The sequence below is a fragment of the Motacilla alba genome, chromosome Z (genome assembly GCF_015832195.1).
Source record: "Motacilla alba alba isolate MOTALB_02 chromosome Z, Motacilla_alba_V1.0_pri, whole genome shotgun sequence".
Classification (NCBI taxonomy): Eukaryota; Metazoa; Chordata; class Aves; order Passeriformes; family Motacillidae; genus Motacilla; species Motacilla alba.
The window spans coordinates 39,089,144-39,117,075 of NC_052046.1; the positions used below are offsets into that span (position 1 = coordinate 39,089,144).

General features: G+C 36.6%; 1 protein-coding gene across 9 annotated transcripts in view; it reads right to left on the reverse strand.

Moving 5' to 3' along the window:
• Positions 1-27,932, reverse strand: part of LINGO2 (leucine rich repeat and Ig domain containing 2) — a 493,424-nt gene that overhangs the window by 256,370 nt on the left and 209,122 nt on the right. For 2 of the 9 annotated variants that reach the window (XM_038123773.1, XM_038123774.1), the window contains exon 1: positions 1,882-2,002. The exons of the other annotated variants lie outside the window; for them this stretch is intronic. The gene's annotated coding sequence lies outside the window, so the exon portion shown is untranslated. Of the gene's footprint in view, positions 1-1,881; positions 2,003-27,932 lie in introns of those variants that run through there. 9 annotated transcript variants of the gene reach the window in all.

A 27,932-nucleotide genomic window follows, 5' to 3' on the forward strand; every position in this document is an offset into this window, starting at 1 on the left:
AGGTGGAAATCACCATTACTTTATTTCAAGTGGATTAGTTCACCAAGATCTATGTATTGCTAGACCTTCAAATCAAAAACTGGAGAGTAGTACCTCCACCTAGTAAAACATTAACAAGGGCATGCTATTTCTTTTCATAAAAGACATTAAGACTGTCCTTTGTGTGGAAAGGTTAAACAAAAGAAGTACTGAAATCCTCTTCCTAAAGAAATTACTGATTGAAATCCTTAGCAATCACCACAACCAAGAACATAACAATAACACCATTCAGAAAAAAAAGTTGAAAAAAAGTGGTAGGAACCACACAAAAGCTGAATTTTCACACGTATTCTCATACTTAGCACTAGCTTCACTGTTTATTGATATCAAAAAGGACCAAACACCAACAGTCTTCAGTTTTTTCTACTACCTTTGATCATACAGTTTACAAAATTCAACTTACACAGCCTAAGAATCAGCAAGAAGTAAATTAGTTATTTTCATTTTCTGCTGACCCAGATTGTGTTACTGCTGAATTGCTCATCTGTGACTGTGCTTTCTCAAACCACATACTACAATGTTCTGACTTATGATACCTGTTTAGCATATGTTTTCTTCTCCTAAACTTTTTTTGAGTCTGTCCCTCTCTTCCTCTTTCAGACTCCCCTTGTTCTTTCTCAGGTGATATATATGTTGCCATTGCTGCAGTCCCCCAGGAAAACAGAAAGTAAAGCTTCAAGCTGTGTTCCTCATCTGTTCAGCTGAGAATTGAAAATCTTCTTCCTAAACAGGAGTGCCCTATTCACTGAACTACTAACTACCATTATTAAAAGCAATTTCTCCTGATCATTCATGAGAAAAAAATCCAAACAACAGAAAAGAGCCAAAGAACCCATCATTGCTGTATCATCTTGTTTAGCAGGATAGAGGTGTCTCTGTGGTCAAAGTGGATGGTGGTATTACAATACTATCAACACTGCTACTGGAATTCCAGCACATCACATCATTGAATTACTTGGGATCATACTGGTAACTCACAAACCAGTGGGCGTTTGTCCACCCAGCTGAACCTGCCATCAAGTATTTAGCTTGGAGTGCCTGATTGTCATATACATTGTAGAAAAACATGCTATGTCTGCCCATGCTTAAATGCACTGTCTATATACATCCTCTCGCCATATTCTTGGGTGTTATCAACTCTGCTACTGAGAAATTATTCAGCTATATTAGCTCTTTGAAGAAAAAAAGAGCTTGTTCCCTTTGTCCGTCTTAACTGACTTACTGCCTTACATTAGACTGCACACTGTCATTTCAATTCAACAATTAACATTTCCTTATAGTACTATTGAGTACCATACAATAGCAAAGAAAACTTTAAGTAGTACTTTATTATCTGTTTTTAAGTGCTTCTGTCAAGCAGTACAATGTATGGATTATTGTAATTAAAAAAAAGACAATATGGTCACTTTAATACTTTTGATTTCTGCTCTAGATTTCTTTACAAGTTAGCATTTAAGGAAACAGCTAAAATAAAAAGGTGCTAGTGCAAAAACACCCTCCTTGCCCTCCTCTCCTTCACAACTGCCACAAAAGCTTCAATATGATTAGAATAGTTTAATGTTTCTTTATGCTAAACTGATTATCTGTAATTTAATATTATGTGAGATGTTAAAAAAGTTAACTAAAACCTTTACATACTCCTCAAAGTAGATTTAAACAAACCTATCAATCAGAATTTCAGTGAATGATGAGTAAAACTGAAGGGAGGAGTCTAAACAGTTCATTGATATTTCCTGATTATGAAAGGAAACAATACTGGCTTCAAATGTCTATGCACGTTTGTTACTTCTGATTGTTACTTGAACCCTTTAATCTAAGACTAGAAAGAACATTGAAGAATACCTTTGATGCACTATATGTCATCTAAAGATATGCATGTCTTCTGAAACACATCCAGAGAATTACTGCAGTGATTCTGAAGGGTGAGGCATAACTTCTCAACTTATTATTAACACCTTGAAAAAAGAGAAGCATATAAAAGACCAGCATCATCCTAAATATTCTTAAAGAAATTTAGAAGGACAGATTCTTCAACTTTTTGAGTGTAATTCTATAATATTTAAGAAGACTGCAAAAAATACATTAACATTCAAGCACAAAGAAATTTGATTAAAAGTAGCATCCATTTTTCAAAACAACAAAGTTGTTTGCTCCAAAAACTAGTGGAAGGTGGTGTCACAATTTGCGGAGGAACCTATTGAAGTAGGTTTTGCACAAAGAGGGAGATGGAACCAAAAAAAAAACCAACAAAACAAAACAAAAGAAAAACCAACCAAAACCTTTTTTAGTAAGAGAGTGCTTTGTTGGCTTTTTTTCCCACCAGTAATTTAACCAAGGCTGAGACACTTGGCAGCATATTTATTTTACATTCACCTGGTTGAAGCTGTTCATCCTGAATGGATGAAAAAATATGTCAATGTGAGATAAAATGAATTACCACCAAAATGGTGGTAAATTACAGAAATTGTTTCACTTAAATAGCACAATTAATAATGAAATTCTGCATATTTTTTCTTAATTTGCATTCTTTTTTTATTTTCCTAAATCCTCTTTTCCTCTAAAATTAGAATCTAAGCTGTAGGTTTAACATCTATATGGCTTAAAATATAAATCTTCTATTTAAGCACAAGAGTCAGGGTCTCTAATAGAATCTATAAATAGGTTTCAGAGGTTTGCATTTAATTTTAAGAAAATAAATCTCTTAATTATGGATAATAAGTTCTCTCATTGGTGGAAAGAAAATTATATATGGAAACCTATAAAATAAAGCTATCAAATAGAAAATATTGCTTTAAATACAGCAACACACAATTCTCTTTAAACAAATTGTGTATACATAGTTTCTGAAAATATTTACTTCATCTAGCATTTAAAACACATATCATCAAATGCTGGGACAGCTTTTTAGCTATCCAGACACTAGTAAGCAAATATAAAGTTGCTGAGTGCTACCCACTTTAGACTGTTTAGGGAAAGGTGGTAGGCTTTTATTCCTCTACCAATCCCTTTTTTTGTTTCTTCTGATGGACAAAAATATTCAGCGAAAACAAGGATAATTAGTCAGAATTTTCAAATAGGAAATTTTACTTTAAATTGAGACACTATATAAGTAACAGAGTTAGGAATATGACCTTGGAACTTCAAGTCCAGGTTTAGTTTACTGAGCTACAGCTCACGAAATGCCATTACTGTGTATACTGCCATATGTTGTCTAAATATCTTAGCATACAGAATTAGGTTGCTGCATGACTTTCTAAATATTTCCCCTAGATGCAATTTCTTCCTGAGCATACAAAATACAGATGCTGTGACTTAGCATGCACTAGGAGGTCTCAGTAGGAAATGTGAATTCTGAGAGAATTACCTAGGCTTACTCTTCAACACCAAATTGATTTCAAAATTGCTATATGACAACGTACAGTATAAAGCTCTGCACAATTTGGAATCTCTGTTTTTATATGGACTATTATCTTTAAAAGTTTAGAGGATGTTGAGATTTGAAGTTGGTCATTTCAAAGAAGTGCACATAATGTTCAGCTGCTATGCTTGTCAATTTCAAATCCACTTCCAGCTAAGGTCTAGAACACAGATTCAGGTTCATTTAAACATAAACTTTTATGTTTTCCATCCAACATCTTCAGCAACTGAGCACTTGTGCTTTGCATTTTTTGTAGCTGAAAGAACAAAAATAAACAAACCAAAACCAAACTACTTAGTAAAGAAACATTTTTGCATCAAAATAGATTCTACTTGTTTGTCCTTGTGCTGTAAATAAACTTCAGGTTGTTGAAGTTGTGAGATTGCTTTTGGTAAATATTAAGATTTGATCAAAGATAGCAAAAACTGTAGACCCATTGTTCTTTCATTGCATTAATCTGAGGATCAGACTTGCAATGCTCTTTCATAACAAGAATGGAGATAACAATCAACTACCTTCTTGCCAATGGGTATGAGAGTGGCTGAACCAGATCAGAGCAGAAATTCATCTGACTGGGGCCAAAGAGAGATGTTTAGGGAAGGTTATAAGCATGATGCAAACATATTTTTGTGATCACAGTAGACCTATGTTCTAGCCAAGTTTCCAGTAATGCATTGTTCATAGACATCCTAAGCAAAGGTATTCTCTTGAGGTTTAACAGTCTTGTATGGGTTTTTCTTCCAAGTGCCTCCTGACTACATGTAGGTCCAATAGTCTTTTTATCCTACAGAAACATATACATACCTAAAATATAAGTTTTGTGAAAGGGACATATACTGTTTCTGAAGTGACCTTTGGAAATATTTTTTAAAAACTGGTACTACTTTGTAAATAATAAACATGATTATGTTTCTGCCTAGAAAACCTGATTGTATGCCAACATGGTCAAAATGCAAAACCAAAGACACTCCATCTCCCAGGGATATCTAAAGCTCCAAACCCATGTTTTTTCAGACATGACCAATTGACTACTGTCTTCATTCTTAGGATGAAGAGATTTAGCCCAATGTTTTCAAAAGATTTTGCAGCAATTTTGGTGGAATTTTAGAAAACTATTGCTAAGTTATCACAGTTAAAGTATTATTTCCTAAAGCATTTATTTCCATATAATTTTTGCAAATTTTTGTAATTTATTTACAAATAATTAAATTTATATAACTTTACACTAGGTTACTGACAGAACAATATTAAAGATTGAAGACACTGAAAGATATTGAAGATACTGAAGATTTTTCTGGTACAGGATACTATTATATCAAAACTCAATGTCTGCAGCCTGTGCCACAATAACAGAGCATATAACATTTGCATATGCAAATGAGCATTTGCAGCATATAACAGATTTTGCTAAAATTTTAGGTAATAGGTATATAATTTCTGTGCATTTAACTTCATATTTTCACAATTTACACAAATGTGTCTTTAAAGAGATTGTTAGAAACATATTTCAAATTATCTTAACGAATATTTGGGCTTTTTTATACTAAAAAATCTTTTATGCATATTTTTATCCATCTGAAATTTTAGTAAAAGCTAGGTTTTCACAAATACTAAAAGGTCAATAAAAATGAAAGTTCTAGGGTTGACATAAGCATACATATGACTATATTTTTTAGCTGCAGACTTTGCACCTAATACTGTTGAAGTAATTTTGAAAATAACATATTGTTCATAGTAATCTTGAAATTAACATATTGTTTTAGCAGTTGATTGTCAATAAATGTAAAAGAATAACAAAACCAGTACACCTTGCATGCTTTCCAAAAAACAGCAGTTATACAAAATTACTCTCAAAGCACTGTAATTTGAAAAAAACAAAACACTGTTTAACTACAAAAGAAGATTGTAGTTTTCAATGACCAGAGGTAATAAAAAATAAAAAAAAATCCCCCCCAGATTTGATAGGTTAATATGAAGGTTTTAACATTAGAGGTAATATGGCCAGTTGATAAAATGATTGCAGAAATTATATTAACATAAAAAAGTCTTGCTCAGACTGTATTTGGAAAGCTACAAAAAATTTGTGGTCATACTGCAAACTGTGTCAGAAATGTATACTCCACTAATATGAAAGAAGATTAGAGGTGGTTTGGGACTTGGAATAATCTGTTTCTGAGGTACTCCTTGCTTTGGGGAAGAAGCAAAGGAATTTTAAATGGGCATAATGAAAAAATAAGAGTGGTTCACAATAAGAGTGGTTCAAAATTGCAGTAGGTACTGAACGACTGTTATACTTTCCTTTGAAATTTCCAAAATTACTGAAGAAAAACCATTAGTAATCTGGCTGGACTTTGAAGTTAGCCCTGCTTTCAGAAAAAGCATACCTGCAGCAAAAAACCTTTCTCTAGAAGCTATATATATCACCGCTGCACTTGGCAAAGGTGATCAGAAGAATATAAGAAAAACTTACTTGCTCATGGTTCTGTAATGTAATTTGTGAGGAAGAAAACTGATCTCTCTACTGACCAAAAGGATGGAGTGTTAACAAGCACTTGAAGTCATAATGGTGCCTCATTTAACATCTGGGGAATACTCAGAGGCCATTCACTATCTGAACTAAGGCAGGTAAACTAAACAAGCATATTTGACTAGCTTCTTTAGTTCTCAACTCTCTACTGTTTGTTTGTACCTTTAGCACCTTGTGTTCTTTCATTTGTACAATACGTAAATGAAGCTACCAGGTTCTCCTTCTCTTTCTAGTTCTTCCTTCCCCAGAGTCATAACACAGGTCTTTTACCCTACTCTGAAAAAATACCTAAACAGTCACAATCACAGCCTTTATTTCTGTGCTGCTTCATTTGATTTCAAATAGAACCTTGTCACACAATGTATGTTCTCCAGGGAACACTACCAGCCTCCCTCCCTCCCTCCCTCCCTCCCTCCCTCCCTCCTTCCCTCCCTCCCTCCCTCCCTCCCTCCCTCCCTCCCTCCCTCCCTCCCTCCCTCCCTCCCTCCCTCCCTTCCTCCCTTCCTCCCTTCCTCCCTTCCTTCCTTCCTTCCTTCCTTCCTTCCTTCCTTCCTTCCTTCCTTCCTTCCTTCCTTCCTTCCTTCCTTCCTTCCTTCCTTCCTTCCTTCCTTCCTTCCTTCCTTCCTTCCTTCCTTCCTTCCTTCCGACACTTCCTTCCGACACTTCCTTCCTTCCTTCCGACACTTCCTTCCTTCCTTCCTTCCTTCCTTCCTTCCTTCCTTCCTTCCTTCCTTCCTTCCTTCCTTCCTTCCTTCCTTCCTTCCTTCCTTCCTTCCTTCCTTCCTTCCTTCCTTCCTTCCTTCCGACACTTCCTTCCTTCCGACACTTCCTTCCTTCCGACACTTCCTTCCTTCCTTCCGACACTTCCTTCCTTCCGACACTTCCTTCCGACACTTCCTTCCTTCCGACACTTCCTTCCTTCCGACACTTCATTCCTTCCTTCCGACACTTCCTTCCGACACTTCCTTCCTTCCTTCCTTCCGACACTTCCTTCCGACACTTCCTTCCTTCCGACACTTCCTTCCTTCCTTCCTTCCGACACTTCCTTCCGACACTTCCTTCCTTCCGACACTTCCTTCCGACACTTCCTTCCTCAATAGAATGAAGAGCCGTACAAGCGTGAGTTGTCATATCACAAGTGATCTCACTATACATCATGCTACCATATCAATGCAAGGACCAATAAAGAATATAATCATCGTATTGAAACAAAGCCCAGTGCTATTTGAGCTACTAGGAGAAAATTAACTCTGCACCAACCAAGAAGAGGGCACCCCCATATAACATTTTCACAAAGTTCCTACTGTGATTAACCCTGGACCTAGAATAAATTTTATAAGTCAATGGTGGCTCCAGCCCCCAGCTCTGTGAATCCTGTAAAATCCCCATGGGATTATCTAGAAGCTATTGCTCAGTGCTGTCCTACATTTGAGACTACTCAGTCCAAGACCACTAAAATACAGCCTTAGACTATTAAAACAAAGCAGAGAGATATTAAATCAAGAATTTATCATTACTTAAGTACATGTTCATTTTTCTTTTTTTACATTTGTCTTGAGGATTTTACACTTCCCAAACTGTTAGCTTTTTCACACATACACAAATCTAACCTGTCTGCAAGCAAAGTTTTCCAGAGTCCAGCAAGTTTATGAATCTGTTTCTGAGGAGAAAAATGTATTTGCTGGAAGGCTCAGTTATGTAAATAAGGGTTTTTTTAAGGCAGATCACTGTGGACATCTGAGCTACCTCAAAGCAGTGTGAGGCAGGCTGATTTGAAATGCGATTATAATGTACATCAGCATGTTTTGCAGGGAGAAAGTTCTGGTTTGGGTTCTCTGAGCTGGCTGGTGCTTCTTGACAGGAAACTCCTCTGAATCCCTGGATTAACAAGACAGAACTCTGCAGTGTTTCAGGAGATTAGGACACAAAAATTAAACTTCTGGAAATTTCAGGCTGGAACACTTGCAGGAAACAAACAATGTCATAAAATGGCCTTGGAGATTGCACCAGCCTCCTTCTGCATCATAGCCTCGAGGAAGTGTCTGCCTAGAGCAAAGTTTCACAGCTCAGTAAAGAATCCTTGAAAATTAGTGTTTTTAATGTGAGTGCTAGCACAGCTCATACCATGAGACAGTTTAGTACCAGGAAAATGCAGAAGACTCAAAATTAAGAGGAAAAATCTGATAAAAAATACATGCTGGAGCTCAAAAAAAAAAAAAAAAAAATTTAGAGCAATGTAATCTTACAGAACTGCTGAAACTTCTTTTTTATTTCCCTCCTTTCAACATTTTTAATTTCCAAACAAAACACACGATGATACTACTGTAATGAGCTTGAGGACATAACTAAGAGGTAAAATTACATTTAATGGAACCTCCTGATCCCAGATTCCTGCTTTTGATGGGATCAGACATTCATGCAGAGCATCTATCTGAATGTGGGAAAAAAAAGAAAAAAAATGGGGTTCTATTGCTGAATAATGGGGGAAAAGTTCCAAGTGACAAGATAAAGAACAAAGCTCTATACTTTGAAATAACCACAGGCATGTAAAATATTGAAAATTTATGATCTAAGTCGTGCAAGTGGTAGGAACTGAAAAGATTATATCATTTCTATCAAGGATGTTGCATGATAAGCCAAGTACAACTCCAGTTTTGACCAGTTTAGCAGTGAGAATTTGCTCAAACAATGACTGTTACTCACTATAATAGTAAAAGTACACTGCGGCTCAGATGGCCTCTGCCCACAGAAGACCACTACACACAAAGCTTGTGTTATTACCTCTTGGGGCACATCCACTTTTTAAGGTGGAAAGGATGCGCCAATAAAAAACTTAGCCAAGTAATGACTTAAGTGAGGCCTGCTAGTAGCCTGAGATCATAAACACATCTCCCGTGTGCCTCTGCAGATTTGCCACCTGGCTTCCTACTTGGGCAGAAGGAATAAATAAATATCTCAGGTCTGTATGTGGATAGGCTTCTTGCACAGTGGGTGAACAAATGCAATTTTGAGATGAAAGCCTTCAAAGGCTGACTAGTCAGTAGAAGGTAAAGCCATGACTCAGTGGTTGGAAATTTGACTTTTCAAATCATGCTGTTCCCTAAAACTTCTCTCCTCCTTTATTTCAGTGTTTTGTTCTTTGTTTTGGTTTGGTTTTGTTTTACTTTCTTTTTTTTTTTTTCTGTTTTTAAAAGCTGTTAAATGTGTTAATATTAATATTTTATAAAATAGATACATTTTGATTTCTTCTGTGGATACTGCACTTCCTGCTTAATAACAGCAAGGAGTGTTACCATGACAAGCCTCTGTTTTTCACTTCAGAATTTTTTTCTCCTCCCTAAGGGGTACAATCATTCTATGCTCTTGTTATGGATCATCTCTCTCTGAATTATCAATCTTCAGTGAAGTGCCTCAATAACTGACCTTATTTTCAGGTGCTGAGCCCCTGACAGCTCCTTTTAAAGTAAATGTAAGTTGCCAGGGGCTCAGCATTTCAGAATCAGGGCACTTAAATTTGTTGCCTATCTCTGGATTTAAAAACCTGCCTTGAGGTTCACTTTTCTTTTTTAACTTTGCTCTATAATCCGACATCAAGGGAAAAGTGATGAAAGCTTACTTAACTACAAGAAAGAAGGGATCCAGCTCTTCTGTCTGTTTGAGTTCATTATTAAAGAAACAGTGTGCATTAAAATAACACCTTTTAATTCAGGCTTTTTTTTCTAGTGTGTTACAGATATAAATAAAAATTGAGATTATGCAGCTCAGAAAGGGTTTTTCTTCTTCTTCTTCATCTTGTTAAGTTTATGTTTGTGATAAGACTGCTTGTAAATATGACATTTGCTCAGACTTGATCAGGTTTACCTGAAATATTTCTAATGGGACATATCTTTTAGTTTGAACCAGCCTGACAATCCCATCAGATCTTAAGTGGGTACTGAACTGCTTTCTCAATAGGCTAAAATCAAAAGAGAACGCCATACCTACAGTGGTAATACTTCATCTTGTTCTGGACCACAGATATCAATGAAGCAAGATCATCTCAAGAGATATGTCCTTGCTTTAAAGCAGCTAATACTGCTTGAAAAAAACAAATAATGAATTACTCTCTGTACACACAGGTTACTGCGATGACATTAATGTTTTCTTGAAGCTATTATTCTTCCATATTTTGTACCTTTGTTTTGCTGCTGAGTTGTTTGAGACAGCTTTTTAGCTACGATCCACAGCAGAATACTGCACTTGGACCTGAATAAGGGTATACACACTTTTTGGGCCAGAGTTTTGGGAAAAAAAGTCAGTTACTGCTGATCTTTTCCTCTTTGAAAGGAGATGTATATGTAGTACTAAAGATGCCAAAAATTTCATTTCTTCATAAGAATATTTCTTGTAATGTTTTACCTTGCATTACAGATAATTTCCATTCCCTCCATTAAAGAAAAATATGTGTGCAGTATGAGCTGATGAAGAAAATGCCAAATATGCAAATTATCATAGCAGAACAAAACATGATGGGCTTTCTTCATCAGAAATTTTATACAGTGATGAATTTTACAAATAGTAAATAACCAGGGAAATAGGAAGTAAAAGTACTGTACAACTAATTTTAAAGTTATCAGGACTTAATGATGCGTGAAAAAAATAAGTGAGACTAAAAAAAAGAAAAAATAAATGTCAGGAAAAGGTATTATCTACATCTTCAGCATCTCTGGAGTACTTTGATGGATGTGCAAATATCTTATGTATTTCTGATGGTGGTTAACAACTGTATAACACTTACAAACTGTGAGTACCTCAAATATTTCCCTTGTGTCATGGGAAATTCCTGCCTCCAGAACTTCTACTTAACGTAAATGCCTCTTAAGTAGGGAGTTAAAAGTACCACTGCCTCTCAAGTAACACTATCTTTCCCCTCTACCAATCATTTTTTTATTCAGAGATTATTTTATACACATCATTTTGAGAATAGACTCCTGTAAATCTGCAGAGCTAACATATATCCCAAGTATTCAATGACATAAATCATACTGCAGTGAGTCATGTCACTAAAATGTTTTAATACTGCTCTTTAAAAAATTCTTTTACTCTTGTTATTAATCCCTCAGTATTAAATCATTAAGTCATTCAACTTATTTCTGAATCATTTAGACTTAAAGCTTTTTTTTAATGAAAGTTTTGATTTCAATATAGAATTTTAGCAGAAAGGAAGAAAATCTTAAAAAAGAAAAAAAAACCCAAATATAAAATAAGAAAATTACATAAGGGTTAGGGAAAAGCTAAGTGGCTCAAGTAGTCCCTTAACAAAAAAAAATGTGTTACTGTTTATGTTAGAACAAGGCAAGCCAGGTTTCTTTCTGTTCAAGGCTATATATATATATATTTAGGTATCTCTATGTAGGTGTGTAAGCTCTCACTGCAAACAATTGAGATATGTCAAAGCAGAAAGCAGAGCTTAGAAACTGGATTGTAGTTTTGTTGCACTAAATAGTTATTTAGTTGCTGTTTTGCACTGAATAGCTTATATTATATCACGTAGTTTGTTATTCCCTTCTCCCATCGCATGGTCTCTCCATCATCCATCCCTCTGCCCTGTACCCCCTGGCGGTCTGTCTCCTGGTTACTCCTCCCCTCGCCCCTCCTCAGTGGTGTCCCATTGGCTGCGATCCTCACGATCCTCTTCCCCCCACCCCCATTCCCTCGGGTATAAAGGTTTCCTCGCAAGAAGGGAACATCTTTTCTACCTGGGGAATTGCCAGAGTCTGAGGTGTCCCCTCTCAAGTCAATAAACAGACGACCCTCATCCCCACGTGGAGAAGAGTGTTTCTTGTCTTTCATCCATGTAAGTCCACGTGGGCTGGGGTACAAAGCTACCCAGAGTGGACCCTCAACAGCCCGAGAGACACAGATCTACAGATTGTCAACTAACCTTTCTCTTTTCATAGAATTAGTGAATGGTTGAGGTTGGAAGGGTACTCTGTAAGAAAACCTGTCCAAGTCTTCTGCTCAAACAGGGCTACCCAGAGGCAGTTCCAGTACTATATCTGGATGGCCTTTGAAATCTTCAAGGATGGATCCCTGCACCTCCCGGGCAATCTGCTCTATCCCCCTAACACACACCTAGAACCTACTTTATGTCTACAGGAAACTTCCTGTGTTTCACTTTCTGGCCATTGCCTCTTATTCTGTCACTAGGCACTACTGAAAGCAACCTGGCTCCATGATACACATTTTATACATTGGTAAAACCCTCCTGGGCCTGCTCTTCCTCAGGTTATACGCTCATAGCTCACTCAGACTTACCTCTTTCTAGAAATGCTCCAGTCCATTCATCATCTTTGTAGCCCTCTGCTGCTCTTTATGTGTCCATTTGTCCCTTATACTGAAGAGGTCCAAACTAGACACAGTACTCTGATAGTGGCCTCACCAGGGCTGAGTAGAGGGGCAGAATCACCTTTCTTGGACTGGCTGGCAACAATCCTCCTAATGCAGCCCAGGATCACTGGCATTTTTTGCCACATGGGATCATTTTCTACTTGATATCCACCAGCATGCTTTGGCCCTTTTCCGCAGAGATGCTTTCCATCTGAGTGACTCCTAGCATACACTGGTGCTTGAAGTGTTCCTCCCCACATGCAGGATGTTGCACCTACACTTGCTGAACCTCATGGGGTTCCTACCAGACCATTTCTCCAGCCTGCTGAAGTCCGACTGGATGGCAGCATGATTCTCTGATATGTCAGCTACTTCCCCCTGTTTTGTGTCATCAGGAAAGTTGTTGAGGATATGCTGTGGCCCATTGTCCAGATCATTAATGAAAATGTTACACAGGATTAGACCCAGCACTGACCACTGGAGTACACCACCAATAACTGGGCACCAATTAGATTTTGTGTAGCTAATCGTCATCATCTGAGCCTGGTCATTCAGACAGCGTTCAGTCGGATAATTCAGCCTACACATTGACATCTTCTCTGTGAGGATCTTATGGAAGATGCATCAAAGGACTTACTAATGTCCAAGTAGACAATATCCACTTGTCTACCACACTGCCCTTGCCTACCACAGGAGTCATTTCATTGTAGAAGCTTAACAAATTGGTTTAAGCACACCACAAGATGGTCAAGTATGACAGAGTGACAAAAGACTTTCTCTAGACATCACTAACAGTGTTACCTAGAACTCACTGAGCGAGTGAATATTTGGTTGTTTTGTATAACTACATACAGATCCTTATCATGCAGGCAGCCAAGGCTTGCCTTTGACTGTATGGAAATGAGATCCTGCTTTTGCAGACCTTTTTCCCATTTGTAGAGATATTAAACTCAGGCCTATCCTTCCCACTGACTTCCCTACCTCAAAACTTTGAGGTGCTCTTTTGTTGCAAAACGGAATTCTGAAGAGTTGGGGAAGGAGCAGGTAGGATGAGACGGGCTGGCTGTCTTATCCTGAGCACTGGGTTCATGGTGCAGCCAATGTAAAGACAGCAAAGGCATGGGGCCTTTTCTATTTCCTAATTACAAGCAGTGCTGCTACTCCTCTCCAAACACTTAATGATGGAGGATAAATATTTCAGCTTTTTCTAGTCTGAGTAATGGTTATAACTATTTTCTTTCTTTCACCTGAAAACTGGCAGGTCAAATAGAAACATCTTGTGAAGTGAATTCAGCTCATGGGTTGTCAACCACCGCATAGTATGCATAAAGGTAGCCTGACTTCACAAAAAATTAGAATTTTACTGCATGAATTAATGTAAACCACTTTTCACTACAATTGGTTCTCTATTGTCACATTCTAGAAGAAATCAGATACTGTTACCTAAAAGTAAACACAAGTAGTGAATTACATCTATTATTTTTATATCCATTTGCACTGTAATACAAGTTCAGGAACAGTTAGATCAATAAATCTACTGTGAAAATTGCAAAATAAAAATATCACAAGGTGCAATGCAAAACTTAGATCTATCTTTTGTACTCAGAAATCTGAATAAAGTGATATATAAAGATACATAAAGATATATAAAAATATTCCAGAGATTGGCATGATTTTTGGTGTATACTGTCATCCTGGCTGCATAGAAACAATGACAGCAGAGACTGGGTAGCTTGGGATTAGAAATTCTGTGCAAAGTAGAAGGACAATTAATTCACATTGAAAATATTACTGAGCTACTTGGCTACTGAGAAAGATGTAACATGGAGTTGTGTCAGCCTCAGCATTTAAATTAATATCCACTCTAACATTTTTTATTTGCACAATGTAAATACAGCAACTAAAGATACAGAATTTGAAATATTCATTTGGCTTTTATTTTGCCAATTTATTAGGGTTTGCAAGCAGATTAGTGAAAATTCAAGTAATGTGTTAATTAGTCCAATTTCTTTCTTCATAGAATCTATGAAGTTTCATGAAGTGAAAGAGAGCTTAAAGATCGTCTATTGCTGCCGGATGATTTGCTATGTATAGGGACACCTTTCACTAGACCAGGTTGCTTGAAGCTTCATCCAGCCTGGTTTGAAGATTTCCAGGCATCATTGAAAACACAAAACAGTGACTGACGATAAAAGGGCTTGACTTTTGCTACAAAAACCTACAGAAGATTTCACAATTTCCTTCTACAACAATTTTCAAAGAAATTATATCGCCTCTAAAACTCGTGGTGATCCTTCCAGTAGAGGTGCTATCTTAACCATTCTGTCTTGCAGCTGAACTATCATTATTCATTGCACACATTTATTTCCTGATCTTTTTTCATTGCACAGTCCTATATCTCAGTTGTTTTTCTGTGAGCATAAGCACATTTTGATAACTAAGGAAAAAAAATCACCCTAAGATTCTGAATTTGAAACATGCTGCCGACATGTAGCAATCTATTTTCTACATCTTTCTCTGTGAAAATCCAGTTGGTTTCACTGGGAATTGTAACTGATAGATTTATAAAATTATCAGAACTCTGACCTCTCTTTTATTCACATAAAAATATAATATCATAGGGATACACATCTGATGAAAGAGTTAAGATAGCTGAAGATCTTCCCATTTCAGTTTTCAGAGACTGACTAATTTAAGCTAAACATAATTTGAAATGGCAGCACAGGGAGTCCATATGCTTGCAGTTAAGGTGTTAGTTTTACAGACTTAGGAAGAATGGAGTCTTCCCGACTATAAGTCTTGAGAGAGTTTCACAGCTTCCATTTCAGTTGGACAATTTATTCAATCTCTGTATTCTAGTCATCTATGCCACTGTATTTCAATGTCCAAGCATCTTGAAACTTTAGATTAAAAACCTCAAAAACAAAACCCCTAAGATTCCTATTAAGTAAATATCTTTTCAGAAAAAAAAAAGATTAAAATGTTTACAGTGGACATGAATAGGTCTTGGTAAAGCTATAGGCTATGTCTTAATTTAAGTGCTTTTTTTCCCTTATCCTGTGTTGTGCTGACCTAATTTTTCATGGAAGAAAAAGACAAAACACAAAATCAATTAGATGATAACTCTTTGATGTCTCTTCCCAATGGAGAAGGAAAAGCTCTCAGGCAAATATTTTAGGAACAGTCATGATCTAATGCCAGGGGAAATCATCCACTATAAAAATACACTGAAGGGGGAAGGTTTTGCAAAATGGAAAGAATCAGAAAAAATAACAGAAGTTGAATCAAAATAAGAGTGAAAATTATTACAGAAGTTGAAGTTATCAGTGTATCTGTGAACAAATTATCTAGCAAAATTTACAGTAGATTATTTCAGTTTTGTTATTTGATTGGATTCTGGGTGACTGGATTCTATCCCTGTCTTTTCTAGCTATGACAGCAGTTCCTGTGGCTATTCTAGCAGCAAAAGAAGTGCATTGAACCCAACTAACAATAATTTCATACTATATGTATCTGCTAAATCACAGTTCAGTTTTCACTACCAGTCTTAGGTATATAACCACATATCCTGCACAATAAACAAACATTTTCTTTGAGGAAAAAAAAGTGCTTTCCATAGCAGTTATGTATGTAATACCTTTTTCATAGGGGTTCTACCAAAAAAAAAAAAAAAAAATAGGAAAAAAGAAAAAACTAAAAGACCAAAACCATAGCAAAGAGAACAGCAACAAAACAAAAACACTTATCTCGTCATTCTATTGGGATTAACATCTTTTTTTGATTCCTTTTCTCCTGAAAAGAATGTAATAATGATAAAACACAGAATGAGAATTAGAGAATCAAAAACTTGGGTAACTGGTCTTCTTAAGTTACCTTTGGTGGTCAGTTGACTAAAAATATTACACAGTGTATCTCTGGCAGAAGGAAAAAAAAATAAAAACCACCAAAAGCCAAAACTGAGCATGACAGTATTTATTCAGATCTGAGCTTTATCTACATGGGATGGACCCATCATAAAATCCATTCTTGCCCTCTGCGTCGTTCCATGTGTTACACTGACCAAGCATAAAAACAACAGTATGGAATGCTTAGGACAGCAGCTTAAATTAAAACCAATTTTCTGACTTGCAGAAAGCTATACATAATTTTTCTACAAAAAATATATCTTCATCTTCTATAGAACAGTCAGCTGATGGACTCAGGAATGCTTGAAAATAAGAGGTATCATTTGCAAATAACCAGCATTGGTAATTCACTACAAGCAACCAGATGCAGTCCCCTCCAGAATTACAACATTTGTTTGCTAAATTGTGGTGATTGTGACTCATACTAGCAAAACAGTTCTATAATATTCTATATACTGCTCCACTTTGGTTAATTTGATGTTAGATTAATGGCTCTGTGCTCTTGTTTAGCTTAGATTTTAATATTGCAGGCACAATGTGATCTTCAAAAATTATTTTCAGCCTGATTGTGTTGCTGTTTTATTCACATGTCAACAGCATCTGCTAAGCATATACTGTAAATTTCTAGTTCAACTTGAAGCTCTAAAACTAGTCAAAGTTCTAGAAAGAGAATGTAAACAGGTGTTAAAACAGTTTATTTGATCAGCTGAATAAGCCTTGGAACTATTCCTGGCTCAGATCCACCCTGTTAGGATTACTACTACCAGGTATAGTGGCCATGAATTGATCCATTCTCTTTTATGGAGATACTTCATCCTCCCTCCTCTGGAGTCCACACATCCTCAAAAGAGTGACTTCCATAGCTTAGGAACACATTATACCATGAAAAAAAACCCAACTGATAACAGCAGTAAAACTTACTTTCAGTTTTGTTTTCGAAACTTGTCTGAGACTACAGAGACTTCTTTGAGTTATGTAGGATATGGACAAATTTAGCTTAACGTCTAAAAAGGCACTTTAAAACTCTAATTTTTGAAAGCAATTCTTTCATTTCATTAGAAAATTAAAAAGCTCAGACTGTTTTCACTGAACCAAAAGTTTCCTGCACACTTTTATCTCATCACATTCTAAACAGTTTCCTAATGTCAGGATTATTAGGAAGAGCCTAGCTTTATGTAATTTACTAGCAAAGATAATACATTCAAACAATTGATGATCTCAGTTAAACATTGCTATTTACTTCAGCAGGCTACACCCAGTGACATCTGCTTCTATGGCTGCACACTGAGAAAAGCAAAAAAGAAAAGATTCAGCCTTCAAGAAACCTGATAATCAGACACTTGTGTGGCAAAATGCCACACCTGTGAGCCCCACTATGTGTGGCAAGGCAAAATCAAAAAGGCCGTGCAAAATTCCTCCTGTATCTGAAAGGCATCTGGCTATAATTTTCCTCATGGCTCCCAGGGACACCATATTTCAGGTCTCTTTTCTATCCCCATAAAACCTTGAAAACCCCATCCATGAGAACTTTTGATGCTTAATGGTTAAATATTTGGCTTGAAATCCTTTAAACATAACAGTTTTAATCAGTTTATTCAGCTGCATCTTGAGTAAAACCACAAAAATAAGAAAAACAAACTACAAAGAATAAATATTCTACAGCAAAATTGGCCTCTGACTGATATTACATATGAAAGGTAATGAAATGATTGCTCCTGGGGCACTTCAGGCTACAGAGAGACTGCTGGGGAATTCAGTCCAAACAAAAATATACCAACAGAGATATCATAATTAGCATAATTTATGTTCTTGACAAAGATTGAAACTCCTTTCAAATTATCTTACAGCAATATTTAATTTTCCAGAACCTGAGATTATCCAAAGCTTATCAGGAAAGAACTATCCTATTTCCAACTTTTGTCTGGTGGCACAAAAATAGAAACTTTAGGTTTAAGGTAAGTTGTGAATGTTCAATTAAAATGGAAACATTTATGCAGGAGGTGCTTGCCACACCTCCATCCTTTCAACATGTTTAGTGACAACACTTTCACCTTTGCTTAAAAACCATATTACAGTGTCCAAGTTACATGAAAAACATTCTATGAAAAGCTAATTCGCTACTAATTAAATATTACACGCCACTTTTATATCTAGATTTATCAGAAGGGTGTTTTACTTCTATCTTACCCTGGAAGCAGCTTGAGGAAGGGATCACAATCTGAGGGGCAGAGTTCATGCTCTATCTGTCTCAAGCTACAACATCTCAAACAAACTCAAAACTACTTCCTCCTATTGTCTCTTTTCTTCAGGCTCAGTGAACCTGGAAGGTTCAAAGCACAGTCACTGATCCTCTCTACTTATTTGTACTTGAGAGAAATCAAGGCTGACCACTGATTCACATTCACCTGCAATCCATGCACAGTGGTAATTCCCATTTTCCTCATATTGCAGAGTTGTAAGGACGAGGAATTTTAATTTTAAAGGGATTCACTTTAGGAAAAATAGTTCTTAAACATACTAAAAAAGGAAAATTTGTCTTTGGCAACTTTATGATAGGAAAAGAAAATCCCCTTTTGAGGAGGTTGCAAAAATATGTTCTGAAATAAAATTTCTTTAAATCTGCAGTCAGGCTCTATCAAGAGAAGGAATCTTTCCTTGAGGCATTAAGAAAGCTATTTTGCTAAATTTGTATCCCACTAATTTACATGTAGACATAAATATAAACAAATACTACTTTTTGTTGGATCAGTTTCACATGTTTTTCTGTTTCTTTTTCTTAAGTTTTTCTCATAGTTGTTTCTCTTCCTGACCAAAGTGACTATGGCTGTGTAAATGCTACAGGCTGATCATGTTTCCTGGAGCTGCTCTATCTGAAGCTGTAGCACTGAACTCCCACTTGATCAGTTACCCTGGGCATGATCCTGCCCCAACGCACAGTCAGAAATCCTGTCCCAGTCTTGCCTGCCCATATGCTGGGGATGTGGGGATAGGGCTGCTAGTCTTGTCTCTAGCAGCACGCAGCACTCTGCAACACCCAGGCAGTTATTTTGGAAAAATCTCACTTAGAACAGCGTGTAGAGGCCGTGTAAACCAGGAATCCTCCTGAAACCATGTTAACAGTCAAGCAGGATGGTGCCCCTGAAAGAGGGTTTTATAGAGGAGGGATGGCATTTGTTTCCAGGCCACCTTTTTAACTGAGGTCACCCAGCTGAGCTGAGGTGGGGAAGACCATTCTAGCTGGCCCCATGGAAAAGACTCTGTGTCCAGACCCTGACTGGCCATATGGAGATCCCTAAGGAGCAGAAACAGGAATTACACATGGGCTCCTATAGGCACATGTCTTCAGTCCTGCGGGTGGGCCTCAGACTGCTGGGATCTCCCAAAAGAACACATGTAGCTCAGAAGTTGAACCTGGAGGTCTGTTTCCTCCTTGCATATGACCAACTCCAGACCCTTCTGTGCTGGGTGTGGTGCAGAAAAGGTGGCTCCAGTGCCACCACTGGCCAAAGCTAAGCCTGGCAGCCATGCTGGTGGTACCTCTGGAAAAATATACTTAAGACCAAAAAACACCCAACAGGAAGAGGAGGAGGGGGGAACAAAAGTGAGAGAAACAGCAGTGAAAGCACTGAGGTCAGGAAGGAAGGAGGGAAGGAGGTTGCTCCAGGCATTCCCTATGGAGCAGGCATTCCCCATGGAGAGCCTGCAGAAAAGGATTTTGCTCCTGAAATCCTGCATCTTGTGGAAAAGAGACCCACTCGAGGACGGCAAATAATGAGGAAGAAGAAAGAGTAGAGGCAAACTGTTATGGAGGCTGACTACAAGCACACAGTCATCAGCTCTGGAAGAAAGAATGGCAAGCTGAAAATGAAAATTGGCAGAGAAAAAAAGGTGGAGGAAGATGAGTGAGGGAGCAGCTGGTTGGGAATTTGGTGATAGCCTCAAACAGCCACAACAGGGAATAAGTTTCTGCTCTGACAGTATTAGGTTTGGGAGAAGATAAGGGAGATATAGCATGTACACTGAATTAATATGTGTTATTCTGCTGTGGAATATTTGGATATACCATTACCTGAAGACATTTTAAATTAAATAAATACACAATGAAACCAGTGGGGTTTTTTACTTCATTTAGTAAGAACAAATGTCCTTTATTTTGAGCCTATTCGTTTCTTCTCTTTCCCTCCCTCTATAAACTAAGTTAAACATCTTCTCAGCTCCTCCCAAACTTTATTACATTAACCACATTTCTGAGGCTGTGATAAGCTTACTGCAATTCTTGGAGGCTCTACTAAGCCATTTCAGTTTTTAAACTGAAAATCTGTAAAGGATTTTTCTTTCCACAATGTGACTCAGAAATGTAAAGGCTGGAGACTTCCATTAGTGTTTGTGACTCTTCCCACCTTAAAAAACTGCGGTTTTACTGCAGAAGATCTAAAGTACTGACTGCAAGATGTTCCTGAGTAGAGAATAATTAATTTCATAGTTTCAGTGGCTGGAAAACAGGTAGCAGGTAACACTGCTATGTTTTGTTCACATGAAGAGCTTAAAATGGAAACACAGAAACACCAGTATTTCAATGATTCCAAATTTTTTAAAAGACTAAAGCAACAAACATTTGAGAAAAAAAATACCCAAACCCAAACACAAACCCAAAACTAATCATCTCAGACCAAACCCAAGTAAGTTTTATAAAGGAATTAGAAGAAACATTTTCATACAGAAGATGTTTATAAAACATCCTTTTCAAAAAATGGCTACTGATACAGATAAAAGTGTTTGCTGTAATGGTAGCAATCCCTTGTTTAATTGCAGGTTACTTGTAAAGAGAAGATAAACTAGTTTCAAGTTTTGTTGCTGTGCTTGAATGAGAAACCATCCCAATGTGAGGAGAGCTGAAAAGGATGGTTATATACCTGCCTTGTGTAGAATGCTAAGCTACTTAGAGAAAGAAGATGAGATTTTCCCCAGAGTCTGGGGTTGTACCTTCCTACCATGGCTGTGTTTTATGCTTTTCTGAAAATCCTAAATACAGCACAAAAACCTGTGAAACTGTGAAAACTGTTTGCTAGTGTTCCTCACCTTACCAATTAATGAGCTGGAAGTATGGAAAATAAACTTTGAAGGCATATTTATGCCTTTTTTCTTTTGCAACTGTTCGCATCAGAGTGCAAATCAATTTTGTCTAAAAATCCCAGTAAGCTCCCAATGACTGCAGCTACTGTCCCACCAAAGATCAAGGACCAGCTATCTGATTTACATTGCCATTTGACAATTCTAGTACAAAACATATATTTATACAAAATTGTCTGACCAGAGTTCCTTTTTGAAGAATGAGGGAAGAAAGGGCTTCTATGGAAAAACCACAGTTTACAGCCATAGAGCATCGTCAGATGCTTCCATTTCCTTCTTCAGTGTGAAATCTTTTGAGTTAATTTTTTTACTGAAAAATATTTGGATCATTCAGTTTGTCCAGTAAAGTATCTGTGGTATGAAAATCTAGTTCATACTTTCTCTGTGAGCGCTCTCTGACGAACATGTGATAGAATTTGCGTCTGCTAGGAAAAAGTCATTTGGAACTCCTCACTCTGTGCTCCTCATCCACCCCGGGATGCCAGACAGACTGCAATTGTATTCAACAGCTGCAATTCTACTTATGAAATGAGTAAGAAGCATGAAAGGGCAATTGAAGGCTCCTTGAAGCATGCAGAAATTCTGCATCTGTCTGCTGCAAAACTAACTAGCAGCAGACCGTTGTCCTCTGGTGATTGTAATTGGGTTCCTCCATCCTTGTCAAAGTTCCTATCAAAAATTGCTGAAAATAAGCTCTTCTTAGGGGGTAAGTTGTTGCTAGCACAGGAAGGTGTAATTTCCACCTTTCTGCAACATCTTTATTGACTTTCTTTTTTCCCTGTACTCAGATGGATTAACATTATACAGTCTTGAATTAATCTTTAAAAATACCCACAAAATCTCAGCAGGCTGCCAAATTATTTGAAACTGCAATTTATATTCGTAGCACAATGATATGTGAAAAGTGTTTATATGTGTTTTTCATAAAGCTCTTTTCAGGTAATGGGCTAAATGTATGGTAAAGAAAACTCTGAGAAATTCTTGAGTCTATTTGTACATCAGTCAACAGCAGTCTTTTCTTAAAAAAACACAACCTTGAAATCAGTGATGGTCTCACGCCTCATCTGAGTAAGACATTATTCTAACATAATCTGACTTCAGGTTCTGAATACTGGCATTAGGAATGGTGTAAGGCCTATTAATAAAGTTTATCTATTTAAACTTCAGTGGACTTAAACATTTCAAAAGGTTTTTTTCTTAGGTATATTAATCTTTCAAGGTTTCTAATGACAGTAATTTGCATTTTTATCATAACTCCCCTACAATAAGTACCAAAAACACTTTAAAAATTGGTTTACAAACTCAGGAAATCAATTCTCAATACATCAGTCTGCAAAGCTCAATAGACTTTTAAAGGTTTGTCATATTTAGGTCAGTCACATCAGAAGATAGGATTGAGACCCAAAGATACATGCCTCATATTAGGAGCATCTTTGACTTAAGGACCACATAGTTGCCCTCACTTACACATCCATACAGAGGTCAAGAATCCTTTGGACAGTGCTCTCAGGCACATGGTGTGACTGTCAGGGATTGTCCTGGAACAGGAGTTGGACTGCATACGTTCAGCAGGTCTCAAAGGAACAATTTCATGTATTATCAGATTTTTCTGCAAACTATTCTATTTAATTTAACAAAATTTTCATTTAGTCAAAAAAACCCAAAAAACACAGAAGGAAAAAAAATTAGTGCTATGAAAGACAATATGTTGTGATTGCAGGGAAGAATGCATAATCAACAAGACCATTCACTGGTTTATATTAAAACAGCAAAGTAAAATATATTTTTTTTCCATTTGAAAATAATGTTAATAGGAAAGTAATTCAGAAGCTGTGATATTATCTAAAATACTAGGTGATCCTTACTCTAGTTAAGACGTCACACATCAGGGAACGTGATTAAGCAAGATTTTCATATTTTGCCTCTCTCAAGAGGCAAAGCACAATATGTTGCTTTAATAATATTGTGAAGAAACACAATAACATAACAAATAATTATTTTCAAGTACCCGAAATGTGCATTTTTGCTTGTATTCCCCATAGAAAGAGGAAAATAATACAAAAAGATTGATTGAAAATAATATGCAGTTATCACAAATTTACACTAAATATTTCTTCATGCTGTCCTGTCTTAGACCTTTGTAGAAATATCACCCTTCAGAGTTTAGAATAAAAATTTTGGCAATTAATTTATTCCATTGTTTCCTTATTGTTCAAAGATACGTATTTGACGATGTTTTAATTGGAAGGATTTTTAACTTTTACATCATGCTAGGATCATAATTAAAGATGCTTATATCACTATAATTGCATGTATGAAACATTTATATATTCTTTAGGAAATTAATGCTTATAGCTGTTATGAATTAGAAATTACATCCCACACACATGTTTAGATGTAAAAGCATTCGAGCAGTCTTTACCGTTATATAAGGATTGCTGAATATCAGGTAGTTGGTTTTAACAAACATTTTGCTGCAATATTGCTAGGTCTAGCCGAGACAGTGGTGTGAGAAGGAATCAGATACTTGGCTATCAGTGAGCTTTGCAGCTTCAACTGTCCAGTTCAGAGCAGCGCCAAAATGTCTGAAAATGCTTCTGTGATTCTAGAAATCTGGCTGCAGTTTTCAAGCTAATTCTTCTCTCTCTGCTGAAGTGGTTAACAGAAAGACAGCATGAAGAAGAAATACTACAAGAAAATACTCATATTTCAGAAAGAAGTTTCTCTCTGTAGGGCATACTTCACACACTTATATGGATGCTCACGCATGTACATGTATAATCCCTTTATAGAACTGTAGGTAGACCAGGTTTTCAAGGCATTACAGGACATGCTGTCATGACCCCGCAGAGCAAGATATAGAGCTCCTGAGACTCTACCAAGCAGAAACACTAAGCAGTTCCTGGCAGGCACTGCCCAGTGTAACCTATGACACCTGCTTCAAATTTTCAAACTAGCTTAGTTTACCTAGTTAACAGAGCACCATATTTGCTCTATGCCATAACAAAAATGCACCAATTAATTAAATTAGCATAGAAATGTTACCTTTCCATTTAAATACAGGTAAGTCTTCTTCCTCAGTATTCTAAGAAGACCATTCAAACACTTCCTAATTTTATACTGAATTTTTGCTCTCTTAGTCCTTTCTACATGAATAACATCCCCAAAAATTATCCTAGGTGATTAGTCATAAGGTGTGCAACTGCATAAAGAAGAACAGTGGCTTTGTTTTTCTTAAGAAAGGTGCAATGATAAAAAGCTTGTCAGAAAAGTCAATATTTTATTTCTGAATATGTCCTACTTATCTTATTCCTCTGCTACAGAAACTTAAGGTGTCAACTATCAGTCAAGATGTTTGCTTCTAAAACAAAATCCTTGCCCAATAGCTTTAAAAGGTGCTGTGTATTGATCCTCAAATTTCTCTGCAGTCACTATGGGTTTAAACATTCTTAAAAAAACGCTTTGGTGAAACATTCAAAGGGATTTTTCTCTAAAAAAGTGTTGCTAAAAAAACAACACTGTAGGAGTCCAGATTCAGCAATTAAAGGGAACACAACTGATTTGCACTGTGTTTTGGTGTTGCTTTTCAGTTTGTATTATAAGGAAAGGATTAGTTTTTTCAGAGTTTTTGGAAATGTACTACTGGGGTTTTTTTTAAATAATTACTCATTCTGTATGTTTGTGTCACTTTTGACAAAATTCTTGCCTTGTGGCTGTGCCTCTTAAGAAAACCTAGCAGAAAGTTATTGTGAGAGAATATCTTAGCTCAGAGTTATGGGGATGGAAATTTCTTCTTAATGAAGTGAAATAAGCTACCCAGTCTCTGTGTCCTCTCCTTTTTCATGCAACTTTGGGTATTTCAAACAAATTCAAACAAATTTATTTAAAGGATCTTTTTCACTGATGCTGCAGCTATCAGACTACAGACAGAAAGACAACTTTCCCTAGCATCTTTCTAGAAAAGGCTGTGAGATGATCAGAGAAAAAAATGAGAAAAAATTCTTATCTTTGCTGCTCCTGGTATTGTGAACATGTGGAATGTGTTATGAAGATTTGTTTACCAAAGGGTGGTTTATTAATGAGCCAATGGTGATGGTGTTTTGATTTGAGGACCAAATAGGTCCACCTGTAGTGAACTAGGATATAAAAGTATGGGTTTCTTAATAAAGATGATCAGTCTTCTGTAAATGCATGGAGTCTATGTAACTTATTGCCTGGTCCTGGCCTTGGCCTTGGCCTGTTGTGCTGACACATTGAAGCATAATTGATGCAGAAACAAAAATTAAGATAGGAGAAGTCTTCTAGAGCAAGGGTCAGATAAAAGATAGTAGACATATCCAGAGAGTTACTTAACTCTCACTAATATAATAGTTAAGATAAACAGCATAGAATGAGAAAATAGGGAAAGTAACTTTTTTACAGTGATTCAGTTGTTAGGTATAGAGGATAGCTAGGTCCAGGGAGTATCTGTTTAAGAGGGAAGACTCTCTTTTTAGGCAGGGATTCTTCCAGGTCTATCAGAAACACAGATATTTTCCTTTTTTTACACTTTATTATTGCACAAATGTTTTTTTTCTATTCAGACTTAATATTTAGAACAGTCACTTAAAAATTTATGTGCCATTTTTGTTCTTTTTTTTCTATTCTTCTCTTCTATTAATGGATCAAAAATTGGAATCTTCATTTCTTAGTACTATTTTTTATTTTGCATTGTATTATCTATTTATTTCAAAAATTACTTTAGAAAACATTTCATATTCTGCTTATAAAAATAAATGGCAGCTAACATTATATTACTATCTGCAGAGCTCTAACATAAATAGAGAAATGGTCAGTTTTCTTTTAAAGCAAGCTTCTTGTATTTCATTGTATTATCCCACCTCCTCACTCTCATTCAAGTGGCATTTGTTACAGATATACCATTATTAGCAGTAAGACTCTAATGAGACATTATTTTATAAATATGTAAATTAAAAAATGTCCAGGACATTTGATTAATGTCTTTAATAGGTGCAATCATACTTACATTTGAAAAATCTCATTACATGTTTTATATATGTTTCAATTATAGCATCTGCTGTAATTAAGTTAAATACTATTCAGCTCGCTTAATCCTCGGTTGCTTCCTGTTCCTTCTGCTTCAAGAATACCTGGAGGTTACCCAGCAGTAAGCACAATATACATAGTTGTTATAATCAAAATTGACTAGAATTCTGTGGTATTCAGTGGTCATTTACAAGCAACATGTAGGGTTTTTTTGCATTGATTTCTCCTCTTTACACTCACAACACGTTTTTATGTTCAGTTATTTCACTTTAATACAGCCATTATCATGTCCATCGTTCCCAAGACTCTTTTTATTATGGATAGTATTTTCCTCTCCTTACATAAAATTGTTGAAAAGATGTGATGACCAGTATGTTGTGAACTAGCAATAAATGTGAAAACTGTAAGTGGAATAAAGAACTGGTGTTTAGAATTACAAAGTATGAAAGTGTACTTTAAAGTCTTCACTTATTGCTCTCTTCTGCCTCAATAAATTTATCCAAATATTTTTCTGGTTTTCTATGATGATGTCAAAAGCTTTAGAGCTGAAGGGGAAACAAAAGTTGTTAAACTAAAGGTAACCTTCACGAGATGAGCTTCCAACATGCAACACGAGCCTTAGCAAGAGCCAGAAAGATTCTCCTCCAAGTGCTCTCACATACAAAAACTGATGCCCCACTGAAACTGCCAGACCAAGCAGGTCATTGCTTTCTCAGTAAGGCCTCAAGTCAGCCCAGTCTTAAAAGGACAAGTGACTACTGTCTTTTCCTAGGAATGACAACAGCAAAGGAAAACTTAAAAGGTTATTCAGAAGCATATTTTAGGCAGAGAGGATTGAGAGGCCTGTAGGGTAGACACGATACAAAAGGCAGCCACGCAGAGTCACTGGGCTACTGATTACTGTGAATTGTGTGAGAAATTACCCTTTACTGAGAGCTCCCACTGCCCTTTCCCTGGAAACTGTGGCTCATCTTTTTAAATGGCATGTCCAATTGAAACTCATCTGAAGGAATGGCAAAAAGGAAGCAGATTACTAAATTTCTCCTAAACTCAGATTTTTGAGTGGTCTTCCTTGTTTCCCTAACAGTAAGAGTCACTTAGGTCTGTGACACAGAATTTTGTAACATACTTGGTGAGATCAGGAAAAAAGTTATTAGTGCATCTGCAGACCCATCCTAAACCATTAATTAAACCTGGTCACATGCCACAGAAAAAACTTGGCAACCATGACGGTAGATAGCTTGATAATCTTTATAATTTATTTCAATCAGCTGTGTGGATACCCTTCTATAAAATAACTTAATGTGAAAACTGAACTTTGACTTGCTGACAGCAAACATTTAACAAGTTATCATTGGTCACAAAGGGCATCTTGTGGTGTCATAGAAATGATCACCATAAGAAAGTCAGCAACAACCATATTACTATACCAGTATATGAGATGCCAATTTTCCCTCCACATGTTTCAAACAAGAAGTAAACATGGTGATTATGCAGG